The 26932-nt window shown below is 43.6% G+C and overlaps 1 protein-coding gene across 1 annotated transcript in view; it reads right to left on the reverse strand.

Moving 5' to 3' along the window:
• The window catches only part of LOC137439145 (astrotactin-2), a 1262948-nt gene that overhangs the window by 543568 nt on the left and 692448 nt on the right, over positions 1 to 26932 (reverse strand). The gene's annotated exons all lie outside the window — the stretch shown is intronic.

A 26932-nucleotide genomic window follows, 5' to 3' on the forward strand; every position in this document is an offset into this window, starting at 1 on the left:
AAGGTGATGCTCATATTGGGGTTTTTTCTCTCTCTGCAAAGGTGATGCTCATATTGGGGGTTTCTCTCTCTACAAAGGTGATGCTCATGTTGGGGTTTTTTCGCTCTACAAAGGTGATGCTCATATTGGGGTTTTTCTCTCCACAAGGGTGATGCTCATGGAAGAACAAGGTTAAAATAACAGTGGGGTAGCAGGGTAAGAATTGAGAACATTAATCAAGGGAATAAATGAACAGGAAAATAAGAGATAGATGAGGAGGAGGTGGGGGAGGAAGATGAGGATGAGGGAAACACTGAACCCATAAGTAAAATGGTTGGATTTTGAAGGGTTCATGGGGGTAATTAAAATTATGGGTCAGCATGGGGAATAACACGAGGTGGTGGTGGACTGCCTGGCCTGGAGGGGACAGTAGGAAACTGAAAGGCAGTTCCATAGATGGGAGAAGCGAGGAAAAAAGGAGTTGAGGTGTGCAGTCAGCCTGGATTCTGGAAGTTTAACCAGAAGAGGGTTACTGGAAGAATGTATGTATCTTGGAGAAGCTGAGGAGGGTCGAAGGACTGAGAGAGCAGAGGGAACAATATCGGACAAGAGTTGGTTTAAAAAAAACAGAGAAACCAGTGATCTGCCGACGACATGACTTTGTGCTTTTGCCATATCGTGGATGATTCCAATAATGTTGAGAGCTTCACATTCAATAGAATCCAGAACAGACACGTGATGTTGAAGCACCAGCCCAGTGGGGAGAGCTGTAGTACTAGTAGTAACAATATGTCAGTTCCAGCTCACGACCCCCTTCTGTGCATGGCTGCATGCGCTATGTCATTCACAAGAATTCTTCATGATAATATGTCAGTTCCGGCTCACTACCCTCTTCTGTGCATGCGCTATCTCATTCACATGACTTCTTCATGATAGTATGTCAGTTCCGGTTCACTTTCATCTTCTGTGCTTGCGTTATCTCATTCACATGACTTCTTCATGATAATATGTCAGTTCTAGCTCACTTCCCCCTTCTGTGCATGCGCTATCTCATTCACATGACTTCTTCATGATAGTATGTCAGTTCCGGTTCACTTTCATCTTCTGTGCATGCGCTATCTCATTCACATGACTTCTTCATGATAGTATGTCAGTTCCGGTTCACTTTCATCTTCTGTGCATGCGCTATGTTGTGGCATCTTTTGGACACCTTTCTTAGCAAAACTCAATCAGAATTCACGAGACTCACTCAGTTTAAATCGAGATTTATTACTAATCTTGCAGAGAGTATTTACACGAAAATATAGTTATACTTTACAGACAAAAATACGACGCGTCGTTCCATGGGAGACGTCTCTCTCGAAGCCTCGGAATGTTCCGTTAAATAGATCTCAGCTGCTTTGATCTCGCTCCATTGGAATTCCGAAGTCACTAAACACCAGCCTTTCCGGCACCAAACTCCATATGTTTATCATTACGGAGAACACAAAGAACTGATAAAATCCCTCCCCAAGTCCCACTAATGGAGGGATACATTCCAACTCCGCATTCACATCCTTGGAGGTCACTGGGTCATCTCACAGATGGTTGACTGCTTGGTCGAAGTTCTTTGCACATTTCCTTGCATGCTTTAAGAACAAAATTCACATTGAAGTACAATTTAACTACCTGCATAACTCGCCGACCCTAACAAATATAGAAATCTTCTATAGCTATCTCATTCACATGACTTCTTCATGATAGTATGTCAGTTCTGGTTCACTTTCATCTTCTGTGCATGCGCTATCTCATTCACAAGACTTCTTCATGATAGTATGTCAGTTCTGGTTCACTTTCATCTTCTGTGCATGCGTTATCTCATTCACATGACTTCATGATAATATGTCAGTTCCGGCTCAATCCCATTTTCTGTGCACGCGCTATCTCATTCACATGACTTCTCCATGATAATATGTCAGTTCCGGCTCACTACCCTCTTCTGTGCATGCGCTATCTCATTCACAAGACTTCATGATAATATGTCAGTTCCGGCTCACTACCCTCTTCTGTGCATGCGCTATCTCATTCACATGACTTCATGATAATATGTCAGTTCCGTCTCACTCCCATTTTCTGTGCATGCGTTATCTCATTCACATGATTTGCCCATGATTATGTCAGCTCTAACACATTTTCTCACTTTACATGATTTCCCCATTGATGAGTGTTTTGTTATGATTTTTTAATTTAACCTCATTTCCTTCCTTCGTCATATCAATAACTATAGATGTATTATTAATAAAATATTTTGAGTGTTCTAACATTAGTTTTTCATTAGAATATAAAAAGTTGAGGTGCATCTTTTCTATTTTTCTTTTTTTGTATACAAAATCAAGGCCTGTGGAAGAGCTCATACTAGAACACTGCACGAATCAGAATGCAACAGGACAAAGGGAACAGTAGAGAGAGAGAGAGGGGTGGGGATCACCAACAGCAGAGTTGAAGGCCAAGATGGAGGGAGGCGGAAAGGAAAGTGTGTGGGGAGGAATGGGGGGGGGGGGGGGCAGGAGAGGTTACATGAGGTGTACATGACATACAAAACTAAACTCTCAGGAGGGAAAACTGGAAATTTGGAAGAAGGAGGGATTGGGGTGAGGTGAGGGGATTAATGAGGGTAGAAAAGATCATGGTTTTGGATTGGAAAAGATCTGAGATGGAGGGGAAGAGCTGTGTTGAAGACTTGGAAGGAAGAGTGAGATTGAAGTGGATGTGTAAGTTAGTTCCATGGGCAGGAAAAAAGAGGAACAATTGAGTGGAGGTGAGAAGTAGTCCTGGATTTAGGTCATTTCACCAGAAAGGTCCTGGATTTAGGTCATTTCACCAGAAAGGGGGATGATGGTGGATCGTGTGTGCACTGTAGAAACCTGGGAGAGGGGGTTGACAAAGCAAGGAAAGAGCAGAGGGTGCAAGACCCAGAAAGGATGCGGGAAAAGCCAGAGAGACCACCGACCTGTCTGCAATAGCGAAGTGATAGGCCCAAAGATTCAGCTTCATCATGGGAGATTCCAATAATCTTGGGTTGGAGCTGCTCGAAAGAGGTGAGAAGCATATCCCTTGGCATATCTCATGCACTCAACACAGTCTGGCATCCTGCTTTGCTTCCCAAACTTGGGCCAATTAACTCGAAATTTGCACGACAGTAAACCCTTAAATATTGCGGGGGGGGGGGGGGGGGGGGTACATTCCTGGAAAAATACGCAATATAAAAAAACTGCAATAGTTAAAACCAATTTGCTATGGGATTAATTGTGTGAGGTTTTTGGGCTTCGAGCAAATATGGACGAGCGGTAGGCAAAATAAACACATCACAATTGAAACTAGAAAGAACAATCAGAGATTGCAGACCCTCGCCAGGACGTGTTTTCAGTGGTTTTTAAGGCTTTTGTGTTGAAACAAATATGGCGGCCGAACCACATGACCGATGACGTCATCATTTCTTTTTTCTACACCAATTTATCCCTAGATGATGCTCCAGAAATTTCATCTTGATTGGATGAAGTTTTGTACTTGTCGAAATATGACGTCATAATGGAGGCCTTGGGCCTTGAGAGTTAAAAAGTGGGCACAGTCTATTCCAAGGCAACAAGATTATGCTCAAGAAATTTCATCTTGATCAGATGAAGTTTTTTACTTGTCGAATTATGACGTCATAATTGAGGCACCTATGACAGTATGACATCATCATTAACATATTTTATTCCCCATGGAGAGTTCTTTACAATGAGCCATGTCTCAATTTTTTCTATTCAGCACTTTCGGAGATATGGAGGTGCAAAGTATTTCGATTTTTCCATGGACGAACACGTGACCGATGACGCCATCATTATTTATTTTCTCCACCAGTTTATGCCGACATCATGCTCAAGAAATTTCATCTTGATTGGATTAAGTTTTGTACTTGTCGAATTATTGAATTATGACGTCATAATGGAAGCTGAGTACCCTCGTCCCTCTATACAAGGGGAAAGGTGACCCTCTGGAGTGTGGCTCGTACCGAGCGATAAAGTTATTGGAGCGTGGAATGAAGGTATTGGAAAGGGTGTTGGAGAGGAGGATAAGGAAGAAGGTGAAGATCGACGAAATGCAGTTTGGATTTATGCCAGGTAGAGGAACGACAGACGCGCTCTTTATTGTGAGGCAGTTGCAGGAGAAGTACATGGAGAAGAGGAAGAAGTTGTTTCTTGGGTTTGTTGATCTGGAGAAAGCATTGGATAGGGTTCCACGCGAAGTATTGACATGAGCATTGAGGAAGTTAGAAGTGGAGGAATGGTTGATCAGAGTTGTGATGGCAATGTACAAAAGAGCGCGCACAGCTGTAAGGACGAAGGCCGGGAACAGTGGTGAGTTTGAGGTGAAGGTGGGAGTGCATCAGGGGTCGGTACTAAGTCCACTACTATTTGTAGCTGTGATGGAGGTGCTGGCTCAGACCGTAAAGGAGGGTTTTCCGTGGGTGTTGTTGTATGCAGATGATCTGGTGTTGACTGCGGAAAGTATGGATGGACTGAAGGAAAAGATGAACAAGTGGAAGGAATGTATGGAGACAAAAGGTCTGAAGGTGAATATAGGAAAGACGAAGGTGATGGCAAGTGGTAAAGCATGTGGTGAGGTGGAAAGAACTGGGAAGTGGCCATGTGCTGTGTGTAGGAAGGGTGTCGGAGTGAACTCCATTCAATGTACAATGTGCGCTGAGTGGGTTCATCAAAAATGTAGTGGTTTGAGAGGGTCATTAACCAGTGTGGCAGCTACATTCAAGTGTAAGGTGTGCACAGAGGGAGCTGCAAATGGAGGAAATGTTGAGTTGGATCTTGGAGACGGCGTGAAGCTGGAAGGTGTGAAAACATTTTGCTACCTCGGAGACATGCTGAATGGAGAAGGTGGATCAGACTCGGCAATGGTTGCTCGAGTGAGATGTGCATGGAAGAAGTTTCGGGAACTGAGTGGCGTGCTGATGAGGAGGGGAGTGTCGTTGAAGCTGAAGGGAAAGGTGTATGCTGCATGTGTGAGAAGTGTTATGATTTATGGGAGCGAGACATGGGTCATGAATGTAGAGCAGCAACGAAGGCTGGAAAGGGTGGAAATGCGAATGGTTCGGTGGATGTGCGGAGTGTCGTTGAGAGAGAGGAAGACAAATGATGAATTGCGAAAGATGATGGGAATAGAGCCTGTGATTGATGCTGTGAAGAGGAACAGGTTGAGATGGTTTGGTCATGTGTTGAGGAATGATGAAAGTGACTGGTTGAGAAGAGTGATGGAAATGAATGTAGAAGGAAGTAGAGGACGGGAAAGACCGAGAAAGACTTGGCTAAAGATGGTGGAAGAAGAAATGCGGGCATGGGGGTTAACAAGGAGAGATGCAGAAAATAGGGCAAAATTGAGAAGATTGTCATGGGGACCGCAAGGCTAACCCCTGCTCTGGCAGGGAAAATGGCCTTAAAATGCATGTTGTTGTTGTTGTTGTTGTTGTTTGTTGACGTCATAATGGAAGCCTTGAGCCTGGAGAGTTAAAAATTGGGCACAGTCTATACCAGGGCAAGACAAATATGTGTGTAATGTATGGCAATGCTATGTGCAACGATGTAGACGTAGTACTGCGCTCAAACAGACAGACAAACAGACAAACAAACCAACCAACCAACATACTTGCCGGAAACTTTTCCGTCAAGTAACAAGCAAACAGACAGACAGACAGACAAACAAACGGACTCAAAATCAATACCCTCTCCTCTGGCGCAGGTAATAATCCCATGCAAAAATAATAATTGAAATCGGCTTTACGATAAAGTCTCCTGCTGTGTTGAAGCAGATTAAACGTCCAGACGCGATTAAACTTGCCCCCTCACCCCACCATTCCTCCCCTATTAATATCTTAAATCCTTTTACTTTGTAATCTGTCAATGTGTTTATTGTACAAGTCATTGTGCAGCTCCTCAACCAGAAAATAAATAAATAAATAAAAACATCACTTTTGTCTATCGTTTTACACTTCGCTGCCGTTCCATTACCAATGGTGCATTAAAGACTCACGGTGCGGGATAACGATCACAAACTCAGCTCAAAAAACACGATTGGTCAAAATTAAACCCGTGATAACTCCATCGGTACATAAAGAGGATGCCTGTGATTGGTCCAAACCATGATATTTCAGAGTGTACTGTACTGGATTATTTTCACACAGAGAAAGTCTCCATCACAATGAAAACTTTCAATTCTTATTCAAATTGATGTTAAAAAACATGGAATAACGGCACTTTCAGCAAGCAAATATCGCACATCATGAGAGATATGCCCGCTCTCATCGCCCATTGGCCCAGGCGGTGGCTCGTCACTCTTTCAGCCAGGAGATGGGTTGAGCTTTTGACTGTGCCTGGACATTTGAAGGTTGATGCTCTGTTGGGAATTGAACAAATCACATTGAAATGTTTATTTTGTGTTTGCAGAATGGAAATTAATACACTAAGGGTAAACAGTCTCAATGGGACTACACCGAGTCTAATGGGTTGTCACATGATCACGTAGGACATTATAAAGGATGGACCATAAAAAGGCAACATTGGGACAGGTCAATATTTTCTTCGTAATATGACTAAATACATTTCAAATTCCTTTACATGGACTGTGACACAAAATAGTTAATTTACAGGTATGTAAAATAATGGGCCAATTCATCATCAAGCAGTCCATCTTTATTTACGACATGTATATTGATGAAACAAAGTCACTGAAGGAGTGCAGAGGGAATTTCAAAGAAGATTCCAAGCATCTCATGTACCTGCTTACAAAAGCAATAAAGGGATCCGTGCAAAGGATGAAAAATACTGGCTCATTACAAATAAGGGTTGTTCAGGACAGCATGTTAGTGTTCATGTCCCAGGGATAGCTCCTGGAGCTGTCAGGCAACCATGGAGAGCATTCCATGCAAGTCAACAAGTCTACTCTCAGCGGAAACAGGAACCAGTCGCACATCAGCGCGATGAATACTGAAGGAAGAACACTGGACTTTTTCCTTACAAAGTTCACATTTCCCAGGTACAAAATGAAAATGATCAAGGAAAATGGTATAAATTTTGGAAATGCTTTTCCAAAGCACTGGAAAATGAAGACATCAGTATCCATAACATAATTTCCTTTGACGAGTGCCAAATGTATATTAATGGGATGATGAATAAACAGAATTGCACATTTTGGGAATTGGAAAAGCCACAAGAACATAAAGAAACATTCATTCTCTGAAAATCACCGCCCGGTGTGGATTCTTTGTCACGGATCTACGGTCCCTATTGGTTTTTTGAAGACCCTTATCCTGAAATGGCAGTAACTGTGACATCAGATCATTATATTCACATGGCGAAGACTTGCCTATGGAACATGTTGATAAAGAAATGAAAGTCTGTGGTTTCAAAAGATGGATCCTCAACCAACAACTCGAGCGCATGTCTCGCTTGGCAGAGGAGACATTTCCTAATCGCCTTATCAATCACAGAACTGAATAACTTTGGCACCCCAGGCTCTGTGACTTGACACCGCTGGAATATTTATTATGTGAGTCAAAGGAGAGTGTTTCAGTTGACACCAACCACAATTGCTAATTTGAAAGATGCAGTTGTTCAGATTATCTCTGGAGTTATACAAGACACCCTTCAGGAAGTGGTGCATAACCTGTTGCTGCATATAAAACCAGAAAAGAGAACTTGAGGTGAATGCATCAATGGATATGCTTCCACCCATCTTATATGTTACCTCACTGTTACATTTGATCTCAATTAAAGGTCATGTGAAAAATTAAAGAGAGCAACAGCGAGAGAGAGAGAGAGAGAGAGAGAGAGAGAGTGTGAGAGAGAGAGAGTGAGAGAGAGAGATTGAGAGATAGAGTGAGTGCGATAAAAAGAGAGAGAGTTAAAGCAAGAGAGAGGCCAAGAGAAAGAGAGAGAGTGAAAAAGAGCGAGAACGAGAGAGAGAGGTAGAGAGAGAGGGAGAGGGAGAGAGAGAGAACGAGAGGGAGAGAGAGTGAGAGCGACAGAGAGAGAGTGAGAGTGAGAGAGAGCAAGAACGAGAGAGAGAGAGAGAGAGACCGAGACCGAGAGAGAGAGAAAGCGAGACCGAGAGAGAGAGCGAGAGAGAGAGAGCCAGAGAGAGCAAGAGAGAGAGAGCGAGAGAGAGAGAGCAAGAGAAAGAGAGAGAGTGAGAGAGAGAGTGAGAGCGATAGAGAGAGTGAGAGCGAGAGAGAGAGAGAGAGAGAGAGAGCAAGAAAGAGAGAGAGAGAGAGAGAAAGGGCAAGAACGAGCAAGAGAGAGAGCGAGAGCAAGAGAGAGAGTGAGAGCGATAGAGAGTGAGAGCGATAGAGAGTGAGAGCGAGAGAGCGAGAGGGGGAGAGAGAGAGAGAGAGAGAGAAAGAGTGAGAACGAGAGAGAGAGAGAGAACAAGAGAGAGAGTGAGAGCAATTGAGAGAGAAAGAGAGTTAAAGCAAGAGAGAGCAAGAACAAGAGAGAGAGTGAGACCGAGAGAGCGAGAGAGAGAGCAAGAGCAAGAGCGAGAGCGAGAGAGAGAGAGAGAGAATGAGAATGGATACCATTTATTTCCACAAAATGCACTAGGATGTCAACCTATACCGCAAGGGTATTGACAAGCAGGGGCAGAGAAAAAAAGGTACAACAACACCAAAGCATCACACTCTTGATGCAATTCTTAAAACATCATGACGAGTTTCGAGTCCTGAACCACACACAAGGCCTCGTGAGTGCACCATTTCCATTCAAAAAATTCAATATTCCCGTTACTCATATGGTGATCAAATTCCAGCCTTAATCTTGCTGACACCAGCCCTTTAAATATTGGAATGACGTCATCACCATAACATTTATCAATCTTAATTTTCCTTGACTTATAAATTGCATATTTTGCAATGGCAATCAGGAAATTCATCAAGGCACCAGCATTTTTACAAGAGGAGGTAAAGGGTACACCAAAAATAAACATATGCAAGGTAAAAGTGAAGGATAATTTATAAGAAAGGTGTGCAATCACAGAAAGTAGAGGTGCTAACCTCCTGCACTGGACATATGCATGAAAAAGATCCTCCTCCTGTTCGCAGAAGGGACAATTTACAGGCACCGAGGCATTAAGATGGTGGATAAAAGTGTTTGAGGGGAGAGCCCAATGTGTTAGCCTCCATTGGATATCCGCTAAGAACCCATAGATGGGTGGAACAAACATATTATGCCACAGTGGAGTAGAGGGAAACCCCGGCCCTAACCGTTCTGACCACAAGGCCACACGCATCGCTCCAGACAGGGATGAGACTTCTTTCCCCCTCACGAGTTTAAGGACACCAGCCTTAGTTACTAAGTGAAAGGGGGAGGGAAACCCATCATCATTGGACTGGACAGAGGGCAGCACCTTGATTTCGGGGAAAGATAGTCGAAGATCTTCGACAATTCCGGCACCTTCCCAGCCAATGTTTAGCTGTCTGAATTTTTTTACGACTACCTGTTTGATTTGTTGAACAACTCGAACAGATGCTACACAAACACCTGTCGCCACCACCCCAGCAGACCTCCACTTGGTTCCAGATGCATCCCTTAGATCACTCACTTTGCTTACGCCTCCTTTAATGAATTTTTGAATTAAAGCATGGCTACGAGGAATACATGGGAAAAAGCTGTTATAGAACAGAGGCTCTTGGAGGAAATTACGACAATTATATGCCTCAAGACAACGTTTAACCTCAAGGCCTTTCCATGCATCCAGCAAACTCCGATAAAAAGCGGGAAGTGAAGCACTGCTGACACAATCAAGGTCCACCAAGAGAAGGTGCCGATCATAGTTCATTCCACCAGCCTGTTGTAATAGAAAATGTGCAAATGGGCGCCAGGGCAGCTCCTCCGCATACAGTAGTCTCTGCACAGACTGCAGGCGAAAAGCCATAAGCCGCCCAGAGACATCAATGACTCCTTGGCCCCCCTCCTTCCGAGGGTGGTACAGTATACTGGGCCGCAGCCAGTGGTAGCCGCTCCAAAAAAAGTCTATCAACTTCCTCTGGATGGCAGGGATCAGCTCCTTGGGTGGCTGCAGGGTAATGACTTTATGCCACAATCTCGCTGCAATCAGGTTGTTGATAACAAGAGCGCGGCCTCTGTATGAAAGAGACCGCAGTAGTCCTTTCCATGATTTTAAACGATATGTGATTTGTTCCACACCTCCTTCCCAATTCCTCATTTCCATTTCATGGTTTCCAAGATAAACTCCAAGATATTTGACCCCGTCTGTTTTCCATACCAGATTTTGTGGGAGTGATGGTGGTGATATGACTGAGGGGTTACCTGAACTACACCACAAGGCTACACTTTTACTCCAGTTTACTTCACCAGAAGAGGCTGCAGAGAAGTCTTTTAAGCACTGCTGTACTGCAGCTACACTGCCCGGGCCTTTAAGTAAAACACAAACATCATCAGCATAAGCTGTTACGACAAATTTTAACCCCTCTACCCCCATATCCTGAGGCAATCGTTTCCTGAAGGATGCCAAAAGTGGTTCAAGGGCAATTGTGTACAACAGTCCCGAGAGAGGACAGCCTTGGCGGATACCCCGTCGAAAGGGAAAGGGGGAGCATAAGTTATTATTTACTTTCAACATACAGAAAGTGTTTGTATATAACAGTTTAACATATGCTGTGAAGGTTTCACCAAAACCCATCCCCTTAAGAACCGAAAACAAGTATGCATGATCAACACGATCAAAAGCCTTTGTTTGATCCAGAAACAATAACCCAAAACTGGCAGGCACATACTTTTTACAGGAAATAATATCTCTTACCAGAAACAGGTTATCATGCATGGACCGTCCAGGAACACAGTAGGTTTGATCCGGCTGTATGACAGAGCTGATCACCTCTTTCAGCCGATTCGCTAATACTTTAGACAAGATTTTGTAGTCAGTACACAGTAAGGAAACAGGTCGCCAGTTCTCAATGAGTTGAATGTTCCCAGGCTTCGGCAAAAGGCATACGACCGCCCTTCTACAGGACAGAGGAAGTTCTCCAGCACGAAGGCTTTCGTCAAGGACTTCAAGCAGATCCGGTCCCACAAGATTCCAAAATGTCTTATAAAACTCTCCAGGCAGCCCGTCAATCCCCGAGGCTTTACCATCTTTCAAGCCTCGCATGGCTGCTTCAAGTTCATCAGGTGAAATTGACGATTCCAGTGTGTGCTGCTTGTCCTCCTCGACTTCTGGGAGCCCAGCAATCAGCTCCTGTATCGCCTCACTGTTGATACTCTGGGCAGAATACAGGTCAGAGTAAAATGCTTTCAAGGCCGCTTTAATCTCCAGTTGGGAGGTAACCGTTGACCCATTAGCAGTACAGAGCTTATGAATTTGCTGCGAGTTTTTCACCGAATTCTCCAAGCTAAAGAAGTCCTTATTTGGCATATCCAAAGTCAAGTAACTCATCCTCATACGCACCAAGGTACCCATTGCCCGCTGCCTCACCATTTCGGTCAGTAATGACCTTTTTGTCCATAGCAACTGATCATATCCAAAATCTTTCCCAGCCCCATTACGATTCTGTTCCAATTCTGCAATTTCGGCCTTTAATGAGTCAATTGAGAGACTTTGCATTTTAGTAGTAAACAGACTATACTGTTGACAAAACGTTTTAACCTGACACTTTGCAAGGTCCCACCATATGCGAAGGTTGGCATGCTCAAGCTTAGATGACCGGATTTTCCCCCACACGGTTCGGAAGGCATCTTTAAATTTCTTATCACTTAACAACCGAGTATTGAGTGACCAGTATGCGCTACCTCCTGATGTCAGGGGTAATTTAAAGGACATTGCCACTAAATTATGATCTGAAAACCCTGTTGGGAGTATTTGGGTAGTGGACACCACATTCAGCATTGGCTTATTGATATAGATCCTGTCCAGCCTTGCCCATGATATGACGCCATCATGACATCTGCACCATGTGTAGGCCCGTGAAGTTGGATGCTGCAACCTCCACACATCCTCAAAGCAATAGTTCTTGATGAGGCTCGCTAACACCTTTGCAGAAGCGCCGTGGGGTTCATGTCCATTCCTGTCAACTGAAGGATCAATTGTACAGTTAAAGTCCCCTGCGATACAGGTGAGAGCAGCTGGATCCAGTCCCTCTACAAAGTCCCGCAGTGTGGAAAAGAATGTTCTTCTTTCTATAGGTTCACTTGGTGCATACACATTTACTATAATAAGCTTTTGTGTGTTGCAGTAGAACTCCACCGCTATCAAATGTGCCTTATAGACCTCCCTATAAATAACACTCTGAGTGGGAAGCCTGGGACTTAAGGCGATGGCAACACCAGCCTTGGGTGTGGAAACCCCACTCAGCCACCATTGCCCTTTAAAAAGTTTACACCATTCAGCTGCCAAATTGTTTGTGGCATGGGTCTCTTGCAATAGAATGACATCTGCTTTTACCCTCTCCATTGCCTGGATTGCTTGAATTTTCCGTAAGGGGGCACATCCCCCATTGATGTTCAGGGAGGCAATATGTATTTCTCGCGTTGTCATTCTAAGGTGGTAGCTCACCGTCTGCCTGCAATTCTTTGTTCGCCTTTGTTACTGCTTTACGAAGACGTTGAAATTGAGGCTCTGAGAGCATGGGGTCATTTTTCTGTAAAAGAGGTTTCGAAACCTTAATGAAAGCTTGGACATCAGGGAAGTGATCTCTAATTACAACGTGACGTTGTCTAAACGTTACGTTTAAGAAATCAATGACCTTCCCTTTTGTCACCTCTGCTTGCCTCACCTGCTCCTTCTGAGACTCACTCAGGGCAGCAAGACTGCATCCTTCCTCATCAGCCTCGACCCCACTCTCACCCAGTGGTGTGTCAGGTACTGGCACCTCATCTGTGTCATTGTCACCATGGTATTTTTGTTGCGTCTGCATGGCACCAACTACCCCATCGTTGTTGTCTGCCACCGACTTATCAATCTCTTTCTCATCATCTTCCGTTGAGATGGGGGTCCTTGACTGCTCGTCGCATGGTGCAGGGTGTCCACCATCACACACGGTGACACGCTCGGTAATGCTTCGATTCTCTTCATCCTGTGAAATGGGCAGATTCGCATCTCTACCTATTGCATTACCATTTTGCTCATGGTCATCAGGTTGGTCTGTATTACCATCTTCCTGCACGAGAACCATTTTGTTTCCTTTTCCTCCATTCTCATCGCTCGCAAGAGAGCGTTTCAAGTTTCTCCTCGACTCGGTCTCCATCAGCTTCACCTCCTCGAAGTCCCTTTGTTCTTGAGGTTGCAGCCTCTCCTCCACATATGGTTGCTCCACTACCGTATGGGCTTCTCCACCAGCACCACTGTCACCCGCACCCTCGTATTCCGGTGTTGACCTTTTTTCGACACCTGGCTCATCTACAGGGTCGTTCAAGTCATTTACAGGTGGGGGGGTGGGGTGGGGGGGGGGGCTGCCCCAGCTACTGTGGCATAACTCTTCCTCACATCAGGACAATACTGCCGAGTGTGTCCGTATGCCCCACATGTATAGCAAATCAAGGTCTCAGTAGCTGCAAAGATCCGGTAATCATGATCTCCTATTTTAAAATTTATAGATATGTTCAGCTGTTTTGCCTCATCCTTTAGTACGACGAAACAAAAACGTCTAAACGACTCTACATGCTTCAGCCTTCCGTTCCTGGTTCGCAGGGGGACCGTGATAATTCGTGAGACGACAGTCCCATGCTCCCCTAATTTTCGTAGGATTTCTTCATTCCTCAGAAAGGGCGGAACGTTACTTAAAATAACTTTAACCGCCGGCGTGTCCATGGACGATACCGGAACAAATTGGTCATTCCCCAACGTTAACCCGTTTTGCACCACGATGTCTGCAAGGCTAACTTGTGACACGAAAACCACCACTTTGTGGTTCATTCGAGACGCAGCACGAATGTTATTTACCCCGATCAAATCCCCGATTGCAAGTAGAACATCGTCCATTTGCACGTCTTCCGGCGGAACAAGGCACAGCCCGTGCTTACGCGATAACACCTCATCACTAACACGATCAGCAGTCCTTTGACTATTCCTATTAGCCATTTATCGGCAATCAACTAAACAAACTGAACAGTAACAATGCAATAAACTAACCAAACAAATCAAAATTAGTTAAATAAGTAAATAAATAAATAAATAATCGGCACGATATAACCAACCCACGTTATAAATTAATACAGGTGGCTAACCGTTACCGTGCTGTCTCTCTCTCCCTCTCTTGTCTCAAGAGCAGAAGGGAAACACGGAGAAACTTCACAAACTCGTACAAGGACACAAATGGAGTGAAAGGAGGATAGGAAAGACCACCAACACAGCACCGTACTCACAGCTCAACACCCACAGCCGCCATGATTACCACACCCACGCACGACTCACAACCATCCAGAAGGGGGCGTGCGAGAGAGAGAGAGAGAGAGAGAGAGAGAGAGAGAGAGAGAAAAGAGCGAGAACGAGAGAGAGAGAGAGAGAGAAAAGAGCGAGAACGAGAGAGAGAGAGAACAAGAGAGAGAGAGAGTGAGAGTGAGAGCGATCGAGAGAGAGAGAGAGAGAGAGAGAGAGAGAGAGAGAGAGAGAGAGAGAGAGAGAGATAGAGAGAGAAAAGAGCGAGAACGAGAGAGCGAGAACGAGAGAGAGAGAACAAGAGAGAGAGAGAGAGTGAGAGTGAGAGCGATCGAGAGAGAAAGAGAGAGAGAGAGAGAGAGAGAGAGAGAGAGAGAAGAGAACGAGAGAGAGAGAACAAGAGAGAGAGAGAGAGAGTGAGAGTGAGAGCGATCGAGAGAGAGACTTTTGTGTTCTTTTATTATAAAAGTATAAAAAAACCTTTCACATAGTAGTTGTAAACAGAGCAAACAGTTTAAAGAAACATATGCATAAGGATCATTACGACACAAAAAAGGAGCAAAGGATATTTAAACGAAACCAGCAAGTACAAAAATATTTTACAAACAATTGTGAAAAAAACACAAACAATTTTAAAGGACATGCTCACGCAAGAGCTATGAATACATCAAAAAGCAAAATTAAGCATTTCGTTCCTCACAGAACAAATAACATTTTTAACGCACCATCTATCAGAAAATTCTTGTTCTTTTCCGTACTTGCTGCAATACAGGTACTCAAGCTGTATCCGAGAACTAATCAGGACTTTCAAGGTCAACAAAATATTACAAAAAGAGAATTCACCACCTTCCACCTTCTTTTTCCTTGTTTTGTAAATTGCCATTTTGCCTTCAGCAACCAAAAAGTTCGCTAAAGCAGTTTCAGACTTATGCACAGCAGAAATAGGATAACCACAAATAAATTCAACAAAAGAAAAAGGAAGCCCCATTTTCAAAATATTGGCATGCAAGAACTTAAACAAAGGAACAAGTCTTCTGCACCCAACATACGCATGATAAAGCGTTTCATGACTTTCACAAAAGGGGCACACTTCAGAAATGTCATTTGAAAATTTGTGCAACAAAATGTTATGAGGAAGAATCCAATGCGCAAGTCTCCATTGCAGGTCACCCGTACGCTTGGAGATTGGGGGTGCATATAGACTGCGCCACACAGGAGTAATAGGTGAAGGAGCTGACAGGTGCTCTCTCCACTGAACTCCAAAAGGGCCTTTTACAAAATCGGCAAAAATAAAGCGCACACAACATTCATGCAACGCCCCTTTCTCAATGGAGCTAAGGGGTACAAATTTTCCATTAAAATTCAAAAGCAAAACAGGGAAAGCGTATTGGTCAAGCAAACCCACAGGCTCAAACAGGCTCCTGAACTCTACTCCAAGATTATTTGCTGCTCTTGAGACAGCAAAAAAAATCTGGCCAATAATCCTAATGGACCTGAAACCAGAGCTGGCAGAAATTTCGTGAGCAGACTTCCATCTTTCTCTTTGAAAGTCCAACAAATTATGGACAGAGAGAAGATCTGACCCCACAAAGTACTGGACAAAAGTCCTGGAAGAAGGAATGGCTGAGAAAAGGTGGTTGTAGAAGATAGGTTCGTTGAGGAATGTCGAGGTGGTAATGGAACCGGCCTCACGACGCAACGACAAGGCTTGCCAGGCCTTGATCACACTCTGCATGTACAGCGGAAGTGATGAGACATCGATCTTTGGGAGATCAAGCAAAAACAGTTCGCGACCATATCCCAGCCGACCTGCTTGCTTTAGCAAACACAAGGTTAAACTCTCCCAATGCATGGGGCTGTAAAGAAACTTCTTCACAAAAAGGAGGCGGAAAGTCATGAGCCTGCTGTTGACATCAACGAGCCCTTGACCCCCCTCGTTACGTGGCAGGCTGAGCACGCCTGGTCGGAGCCAGTGTTTACCACCCCAGAAAAAATCAATTAAATGTTTCTGGATGGTTTTGATGAGCCATTTTGGTGGCTGTAAGACCATAAACCTGTGCCACAGGGTAGAAGTGACCAAGTTATTAATCACCAATGCTCTTCCATGGTAGGATAGATTGCAAAGAAGCCCTTTCCATTTTTGTAGCTTGGAATGCACTTTCTCAATTAATCCGTCCCAGTTTTTTTGAATGCGTCGGGAATCACCGAGGTGCACGCCCAAATGGTAAACGCCATCATTCTTCCAGGACAAATTTCCTGGCAGTGGCGGGAAAGCAAAACCTGAAGGTAGTCCAAAGAAGGTGGCACAACTCTTTGACCAGTTCACCTTGGCCGAACAAGCAAGACTATAATTATTGAGAGCTCTGATTAACTCGGATACATCATCTTGAGACTGTATTGTAGTGCAGATGTCGTCTGCATATGCTACAACTTTTATAGGGGGGGCATTAGGGGAAACGGAGAAACCCAAAAATTTCTCGCGAAACCGAACTAAAAGAGGCTCAATGGCAAGAATATATAGGAGGCCAGACAAGGGACATCCCTGCCTTATACCCCTTGAAACAGAAAAAGGAGAAATCAGTTCATTATTGACTTTCACCAAACTATAAATATTATGATATAATAACTGGATGCATGATATAAAGGTGGGACCAAACCCAAAACCCTTCAGAACAGCAAATAAATATTTGTGATCTACACTATCAAAAGCATGTTCTTGGTCTATAAAGACGAGGCCTGTGCTCTTGCGTAGGCAGTCACACACGTCAGAAATGTCACGAACAGCACCAAGATTGTCATATATTGATCGTCCAGGCACGCAACAAGTTTGATCGGGGTGGACAAGCGAGTGGACGACGGATTTTAAGCGTGAGGCAAGGACTTTGGAGAATATTTTGTAGTCGGTGCACAGTAGGGAGACTGGACGCCAATTCCGAAGTAGCTGAGTGTCCCCTTTCTTTGGTAGCAAGGACACAACTGCTCGTCTGCAACTTAGGGGGAGCTCCCCAACTTGTAAACTTTCTTGGAGCACTTCCAAAAGCTCAGTTCCAATAATGTCCCAAAAAGCTTCATAGAATTCACGAGGAATGCCATCCAGTCCAGGAGATTTACCAGTTGGTACACCGAAAAGCGCGCACCTCAATTCCCCCAGGGTAATAGTGCTCTCCAGCGAGACTCGCTGCGATTCACACAACTTGGGCAATGGTTCAACAAAGGTATGTGCAACATCTAAATCAACTTCTTTAGCACACAAAAGAGAGGAAAAATAATCACTTACTAACCTTCTAATAGTTTTAGGTTGACTTACAATCCCACCATCTGGTGATTGCAATGATAGCATCTGCTGTTGTGCTTTATTCTTATTCTCCAAGGAGAAGAAATACTTAGAAGGAGAGTCGAGAAGTTTTAAGTTTTTCATTCTTAGCCGAACCAAAGCCCCTTGTGCCCGTTCTTTAACAAGGCGATGAAGCAGCTCCCTCTTGCTTACAAAATCTTTATATTCTTTTGTGCTGCTACTCAACTTGGTAGGATTTGCTTGCAGTTCTAGAATCTCTTTTTCAAGTTTAGAAATCTTAAAAAGATTATCCCTCGAGTGATAGAGATTATATTGTTTACAAAAAATTTTGATATGGGTTTTTGCAATATCCCACCATTGCCTCCTGCTCTGGAAAGTGTTTTTCCTAGCATGGAGAGACTCCCAAAAATCTCTGAATGCATTACAAAAATGCGGTTCTTCAAGCAGTTCCACATTGAGGGCCCAATAGGCACTCGTACGAGGGGCGGAGGGAAAAATCAATTTTAGAGAAACCAAATGATGATCCGAAAAACCAGAGGGAAAAATCGCCGTTGACAAAATCAAATTCCGAAACCCATTATCGATATAAAATTTATCTAACCGAGCAAAGGAAACTCTGTTATTAGAGGCTTGGCACCATGAAAATTGCTTAACCCCAGGGTGCTGTAATCTCCACCCATCAACCAGGTGATATTTTACTAGTAGAGCCGCCAAATGTTTTGCACTCTCAGGGTGAGGTTCTATGCCATTACGGTCCAAAGATGGCTCTAAGGTACAATTGAAATCACCAGCTAGGCCGACAAGACCACCAAAATCAATTTGGGCTAAACAATTATCAAGAAGGGAAAAAAATTCTTTTCTTTGAGAAGGGTCACTTGGGACATAGGCATTCAACAATGTGATCTTATGGCCTCCATAAGAAAAAACAACAAAGGCCAAATGACCTCGCCTGACTTCATGAAATGCTATTTGGCTGGATGAGATTCCTGGTCGAAACCAGAAAGCGACTCCAGCTCTAGGACAATCAAATGAACTGAAAAACCAAGAACCTCTTATTGTATTCTGCCATTCGGCTGAACAGGTATCCCCACAACGTACATCTTGCAGAAAGGCGATGTCTACATGCCTTTGCTCCAATAATACCCGTAAATGTGTCTTCCGTATAGGGGCACGGCCCCCGTTTATGTTTATACTCGCAATAGATAAAACCATAACGAGTTTTAAGACTTTATCAAGTGGCAGATCATCGAAGTTCTTTCCTTGCTACGGAAACAAATTTTTTCAGTCTGTACACCTGCGACTCGTTAGCACCATAGGCTGTCGGATCGCTTATGATGCGAGATGCAGTGACTTGGAACTTGTCCAATTGTGGGAAAAAATCAACAAGTTTTATCTTTTTCCGAAAAGTATTATGAAGGAATTTAATTACTTCGGTAGGAGAGGGGGCATCTAAGTCCTCGCAGTCCTGTGAATCCCCAGCTGCACCCCCTATCTCATTAGGATCCAAACTCGAACACGTGTCGTCCGAATCGCACGACTCCTGCTCGATAACGCGGTCCTTTACCTGTACAGGTGCATCGGACACTGGCATTGGCTTAACGAAAATCAATTCGTCAGGTAACGGATCATTCTCCACAACCTTAGTTACCTCTTCAGAGGTTTCTGGAGTACCAGGTACACCTATTGTTTGACTGCCATGCCTAAGCTCATCATTTACTGATGTACAGTCTGCAGAAGGTTTACCTCCACTTGGAGCATCACCTGACAAGACGTGTTGCTGCTCCATAGCCTCCTCCTCACCAGGAGGAGGAGGACCGGACTCAGCACCGAGGAGGTTCGGACTACCCTCATTCCTATTGAGTGAGACCCTCTTCACAGCGACTGCTTCAGCATATGAAACAGGCTCGACTGTACCTGAACCTTGGTGCCTTCGTTTTCCTCGTGTAACAACACAAAAGCCGCTCGTATCCTCGGTTTGATTTTCAGCAGTTTCACCTGGCTCTGTGGGAGCCTCGTTACCTGGCACAGGTTCACTTTCCTTTTCAGACTCCCCCCTTGGCTGTTCGGGCACGCTACTGGGACATTCGTTTTTAACATGTCCGTGCTGACCACATTTAAAACATACCAAGGTCTGTGACGTAGCAAACACCCGGTATGTATAGTCGTCGTGTTTAATTTTCAACATCACCTCCAAATTGCGAATTCCCGGCTTTAAAATAATAAATAATTGACGCCTGAAGGACAGGACATGTTTTATCTGCTGATCCTTAAATCGAACAGGAATGAAAGTTATTTTCGACACGACGTTACCATACTGCTCCAAAGCAGTCTTAATCTGCTCGTGTCGGATAAAAGGCGGAATATTAGACACAATCACTTTCACCGAAGGTGCATCCAACGGTGAAACAAACACGAAGATATCCGGCTCGACAGTCAAACCGGTTTCGACGAGCTGCGTCACCATTTCCTCTTTCGAGACGAAGATGACGACGCGCTGATTCATCCTCGAAGCAGCAATTACATTGTGCGTACCGATACATTTACCGACACACAACACGATCTGCTCCACCGTCACCTCGGAAGGTGGTGTGCACGACAAACCATTTTTCCGACTCAACTTTTCCAAACCGGAAAAATCCTCGATGTTCGCCATGGCCACGGGCGTGGGGAAACACTCGATACCGTGAAGCAAACAAGCAACGCGGGATCGAGTGCGCTCTCTCACTCTCAAACTCGCAAGAAATGAAACGTATAGATAAAAGAGTAAAGAACAGAGCGGGAGAAAGGCGGCGCTACCACACGGCGTGCACCACGAGAAACGCCGCGCAGCAACGTTCTCTGATTACACACGTGCGGCCGCACCTGAGAGAGAGAGAGAGAGAGAGAGAGAGAGAGTGAGAGTGAGAGTGAGAGAGAGAGAGAGTGAGAGTGAGAGCGAGAGAGGGGGAGAGAGACAGAGGGGACAGCTAAATGCAAGAGAGACAACATTAGATGCTTCTAACCCAAGTTATCGTCTATAAAATGATTTTGAAAGTGTACATGACCTTAGCTGTTTGACTAGTTCAATCTAAAATTAAATCATCTTATCTTTTTTTCTTTTTTATTGCAGTCCATCAGTGTCAAGTATGGTTGAAACCTCTTGAATAGTTCACAAGTTATTGCAGTAAGAGATTTTTAATTAAAGGGCACTTGAGCTTTGTATCCAAAATTTTATCACTTTATATCTGTATTATAGTCCATAATTATGACAAGTTTGGTCAACATCCATTTAGCGGTTTGGTTCACAAGTTATCACAGTTACGAAAAGCTGCTATTTTCAGCTAAAAGTCACAAGACCTTTAACTGGTTGAATCAGAAATCGAATCAGTTTATCTTTGCATCATAATACACTTTTGTACCAAGTTTCCATGGGACAAAAACACAAATCAGACCAAGAAGACCCCACTCAATGGGATTACCCCCTGCCCTTCGCTATGGTATCCATGCTGAACTTCTCAAGACTGGTGTGTGTAAATACTGTACTCGTGTTGTTGTAAACACTGTACTCGTGTTCTTGTAAATACTGTAATCATGTTGTTGCATGCAGTTCTGTGCTCTGCTTGGAGCACAGACATCATCACTTGAAGAGAGGCCTTGTTGTCCCTCTCTAGAAAGGCAAGGGTGATCACCAGGACTGCACCATTACCGAGGGGTGATACTACTCTCAGTGCCAGTGGAGGTCTTTGGTCGGATAATTATTGATAGGGTTCACCACCATCTGCTTGAGAAAGAGTGCCCAGAGCAGATGGGCTTTACACCGAAGGTCAATGATTGACCATATCCTTGCTCTTTGGGTCCACACCGAATGCAGGCGAGAGCTTCAGCAGGGGCTGCTTGCAGCCGATGTTAATCTCCGCAAAGCGTTCCATCCAGTGAATTGGGATGCCCTCTGGAGGATCCTCAGTCTTCGTGGGGTGCCACCAAAACGGATCGATCTGATGTGTGAACTATACTCTGGTACTGAGTGCTGTGATGTGTGGTGGTTCCATCTCTGATTTATTTTCAGTTGTTATTTGGAGTTTGTTAGGGGTGTGTACTGACTCCCACACTCTTCAGTGCTTGTATGGACTGGATTATGGGGAGAATGTCAGAGAGATCTAGCTGTGGTGCATCATTTGGGAATGTCAAGATCTCTGACCTTGATTTTGCAGATGATGTAGTCATCTTTGCAGGTACTCTAAATATACTTATGGGGGCCCTCACGGCAGTGAATGAGGAGTCGGAGCCACTGGGATTATGGGTCTCCTGAGTCAAGACTATGATTCAGGCTTTCAATGACATATTGAATGCTGCTATCTTGTCTGTGGCAAGGATGTTTAGGTCAGAGATTCACTGACCGTGGCGGTGAAATTTATGTCTCCGCATGTTGCGAGTCAGCGGTCGATAGACATCTGAGTCGGGCCTGCAGAGTCATAGATTCACTAGATCATAGGGTGTGGTGCTGTCAATACCTATGCAGGAGGATGGAAGTCCGAGTCTTTAGGTCCTTGGTGCTTCCAGTCTTGCTCTATGGATGTGAGACTTGGACTCTGACCAATGATCTGAGACAAAGACTTAAATCCTTCGGTACCAGGTCTCTTTGGATGCTGATCCTGCTTAACAGATTCTCTCAGCAAGGGAGCCTCGTGAATGGAGAAGACCAATAGGTTGACCACATGCCTCATGGTTGCAGCAGTTTCATCTGTATCTTGAAGAGATGCGGATGGGCTGGGCACATCTGCCTGGAGGATGGCCAGATGGAGGCCTCTGCACCACTAGCAGAAAGTGGGCTTGGTGACGTGCTGCTCCAGCACATGCTCCCATATTTGATCTGACCAAGTTTGGTGGAAATCGATAATGAAAATCTGATACTTTCAACTAAATGTCGCATGACCTTTGACCCTTTGAACTTAAAATGGAATCAGTTTATTTTTGCATAATAATACACCTTTGTACCAAGTTTGGTGAAAAGAAAATCCCTTCAGTGGTTCACAAGCTATCGTGGTAATAAATATTGATCACAGACTAAGCTGGGCAGATGGACACACGGATGGACAACTGGACAGACAACCCAAAAAGTTAATGCCTCCTGTGCGTTAGGTGGCAGAGACATTTAAAAAAACATTAATTTTAATCCAAAAGGATGTAGGATGGTTGCCAAAAAGAATGTAAACAAGGTAGGGATGGTCACAATAAATTATCATGTAAAAACTTCCCAAAATCTTTCTTTAAATAATGGTTGTCTGCAAATTACATTATATAACTCCAGGTTTGGTTAGCTTAAATATGTGTGTCGTTGGTTGTTATCTCCATATGTGGGTTTCAGAAGGTGGAACAGAGTCTTCCCAGGTCTATAAGTATCCATCTCTGTTTCAGTAAGGGATCATGATTCATGGACCAAGTTCTGAAGTTTTCTTATTCTCAAAGTCTTGTTGCAAGGACTCTTTTCAGGATCGTCGACGAGCCCCGGATAGCTTCCAACTGCAATTTGTTTGTCGTAATATTCCCAGGGATAGCTTTTGAGAATTATAAGGTTCTTCTTCATCATTCCAGTTGCTCCAATAATCACTGGTACAATTACAGTGCTCTTCAGATTCGGGGATCTTTTCACATCATTTTTGAGATCTTGGTATTTGGTCATTTTCTTGAGCTTTGCATTGTTTAGGCCAGAATCGCTGGGTACTGACACCTCAATGAGCAATGCCTATATCCGGTTGCAATGCTTTGTTTTCTATGTTCACGTTCGATGGGATGACTAGGACATATGTGAGCAATATGAATACTTTCTTGTTTTCAGTAAATGCTTTTGGTTCATATTTCCAAGGGTTTTCTGCAACTGGGATACTGAGATTTTTGTAGATGTGCCAGTGGATTACTAGACAAATGTTGTTGTGCATTTGGGTGTTTTTCAACCTAAATACAATAATAACAAGAAAGAGCAATCAGAGATTGCAAACCCTCACCAGGAAGTGTTTTCAGTGGTTTTTAAGGCTTTTGTGTTAAAACAAATATGGCGGCCGAACCATGTGACCGATGACGTCATCATTATTTTTTTTCTCCACCAATTTATCCCTAGATTATGCTCAAGAAATTTCATCTTGATCGGATGAAGTTTTGTACTTGTCGAATTATGACGTCATAATGGAGGCACCTATGACATCATTAACATATTTTATTCCCCATGGAGAGTTCTTTACAATGAGCCTTGTCTCAATTTTTTCTATTCAGCACTTTGGAGATGTAGAGGTGCAAAGTTTTTCGGTTTTTCCAAGATGGCGGACAAACAACGTGACCTATGACATCATAATTATCATTAAAAATTCTACAGGTGGTTGTTGCAGTTGCACCGATGTTGCACCGAATTCTACAGTTGCACCGATGGTGAAAATTTCCTGTCAATCGGACCAACGGTTGCAGTGAAAATCACATTTATTCTGTGCGGAAAAACAAACAGACAGACAAACAAACGACTCAAATGCAATACCCTCTCCTCAGGCGAGGGTAATAAAGAATACAACAAATAAATACAACCAACGGCTGTTCTGACATGAGTTTTTTACATCCTGATAGGAGGTGGCTCGTGCTTTCTGTTTCTACCTTGCAGAACCTATGCTTGTCCAATTGACTCAGTCCCACTATTTTCTGAAACAAACCCTTTTGTGTAGTGTCCATGGTCCATCTCAGTTGAACTGACCTCTTCTTAGTTATTCCAAAGAGCCATCTTTGTCTATGCACCATCTGTCCAACTCTCTTTTAAATCTTCCTGCTCTTTTTGTTGTTTTGACAGTTGGCGGTGTATATCTGTTGATATTTCATTTTATATTTTTCTTTCATCTTCTTTGCAATTGTTGGGGCTCTACTCGTTGTTTTGGTTTCTTGTGTGACATCTTCCATTCACACCTGTCTTTGGAATTTTTTGGTGAGGTGGGTTAGGGATACTTCTCTGGTTTGTTGTTTTTTGTGTTTGGTTACAAATTGGATTCGGTAATCAGTTGCACTTTTCACGTATTCAGCCAATCCTACAGTTGTCATTCTGTGCACTTGGTTGACCTCCATCAGGCCACTACCTCCTTCTCGTCTTGGCAGGTGTATTCTCATGATGCATTGATTTTTGTTAAACATTTTGTGGATGGTGAGGAGTTTCCTTGTTTTGATATCCAGTTTATTGATGTCAGATTGTAGCCAGTTTATTATGCTGCAGCTGTCCTGGAATACTGGTATTGTGAATTCGTTTATTGCTTTGATTTTGTTCCTTGGAGAAAGGTATGTTTTCTGGATCAGCCTCGTTCTACGCAGGTATTATTTGGTAATTCTTTTGCGCATTTGTTTGTGATATATTTGGTGGCCCTCTTCTACTCCAAGTTATTTTAGACCAGAGGGATTTATGGATAAGGCCATGTATAAGCTTCTAGGTGCATTTTTGGGTAAAAGTTGGGAACCTTACTTTTTAACATAATTAGGGTATGCTGAATTCGATTAACTCGGTTCCCAAGCCGAATTTTGAGGGGTTTAAAAAAAAGTTTTGAATAAACTGCTGAAGAACTTTGGCATTGGTGAACTCACAGAGGAGACAATCAAATCTGCAGAAGCGTTCGTCTGCAGAATATATAATGTGCACTCTGTCGATTCAGCACGACATACAGTCACGTGAAAAAGTAAGTACATCCCATGTAAAGTTTTGACTTTTTCAACATATTTCAACATACAGCTATTTGATCTTCATTTCAACAATATTGATAGATAAAGGTGATATAATACAACAAATATCATGAAACATTTACATTTTGTAGTACATTGTATAATGTACATAAACATAAATGCAAATTTCGCATGTGGAAAAAGTAAGTACACCCCGACATTTATCACTACTTCAAATACCTAAAATTAGAATCAGGTGCACCAGCTCAGGTGCAAATGATTAGAACATCGTTAGAGAGGATCTTGGAGGAACCTGTCTTATTTAAACCTCAGACATTTAGTTTGGTTTGCTCTTTGTTGTTGAAGTGTGTGGCGTCACCATGCCTAGATCAAAAGAGCTATCTGAGGCCTTCAGAAAGAAGGTTATAGATGCCTACGAGTCTGGGAAGGGATTTAAAAAGATCTCCAAACAATTTGAAATCAATCATTCGACTGTCCGGAAGATCATCTACAAGTGGAGAAGATTCCAAACAACTGCCAACTTTTTCAGGCCAGGCCGTCCCAGCAAGTTCAGCCCGAGAGCAGACCGCAAGATGCTGACAGAAGTCTCTAAGAACCCCAGAATGTCATCACGGGACCTACAGGTAGCTCTTGCCACTGTTGATGTAAAAGTGCACGAGTCTACCATTAGAAAGAGGCTGCACAAATTTGATCTACATGGGAGGTGTGCCAGAAGGAAACCTTTGCTGTCCAGAAAGAACATCAGGGCAAGACTAAAGTTTGCCAATGAACACTTAGGCAAAGACCTGCACTTCTGGAACAATGTGCTCTGGACAGATGAGTCAAAGGTAGAGCTATTTGGCCACAGTACCAGAAGATATGTTTGGCGAAACCCAAAGACAGCATTTGACCACAAGAACCTGATACCAACTGTAAAGCATGATTGTGGAAATATTATGGTTTGGGGCAGCTTTGCTGCATCAGGGCCTGGGTAGCTCACCATCATATAATCCACTATAAATTCTTCATTGTACCAGAGGGTGCTTGAGGATAATGTGAGGCCATCTGTCAGAAAGTTGAAGCTCAACCGAAGGTGGACCTTGCAACATGACAATGACCCTAAACATACCAGTAAATCCACCAAGGAATGGCTGAAAAGAAAGAAATGGAGGGTTCTGGAATGGCCAAGTCAAAGCCCGGATCTAAATCCCATCGAGATGTTGTGGGGGGATTTGAAACGAGCTGTGCATGCAAGAAACCCCTCAAACATCGCACAGCTGAAAGAATTCTGCATGGAGGAGTGGGCAAAAATTTCTCCCAGCCGATGTCAGAGACTTGTAGACAGTTATAAGAAACGCCAACTTGAGGTTGTTTCTGCCAAAGGGGGCAATACCACCTATTCTAGCCAAGGGTGTACTTACTTTTCCCACATGCGAAATTTGCATTTATGTTTCTTTAAATTATCCAATGGACTACAAAATGTAAATGTTTCATCATATTTGTTATATTATATCACCTTTATCTATCAATATTGTTGAAATGAAGATCAAATAGCTGTATGTTGAAATATGTGGAAAAAGTCAA

The sequence above is a fragment of the Myxine glutinosa genome, chromosome 13, assembly GCF_964187855.1.
Source record: "Myxine glutinosa chromosome 13, kmMyxGlut1.1, whole genome shotgun sequence".
In the NCBI taxonomy this organism is placed as follows: Eukaryota; Metazoa; Chordata; class Myxini; order Myxiniformes; family Myxinidae; genus Myxine; species Myxine glutinosa.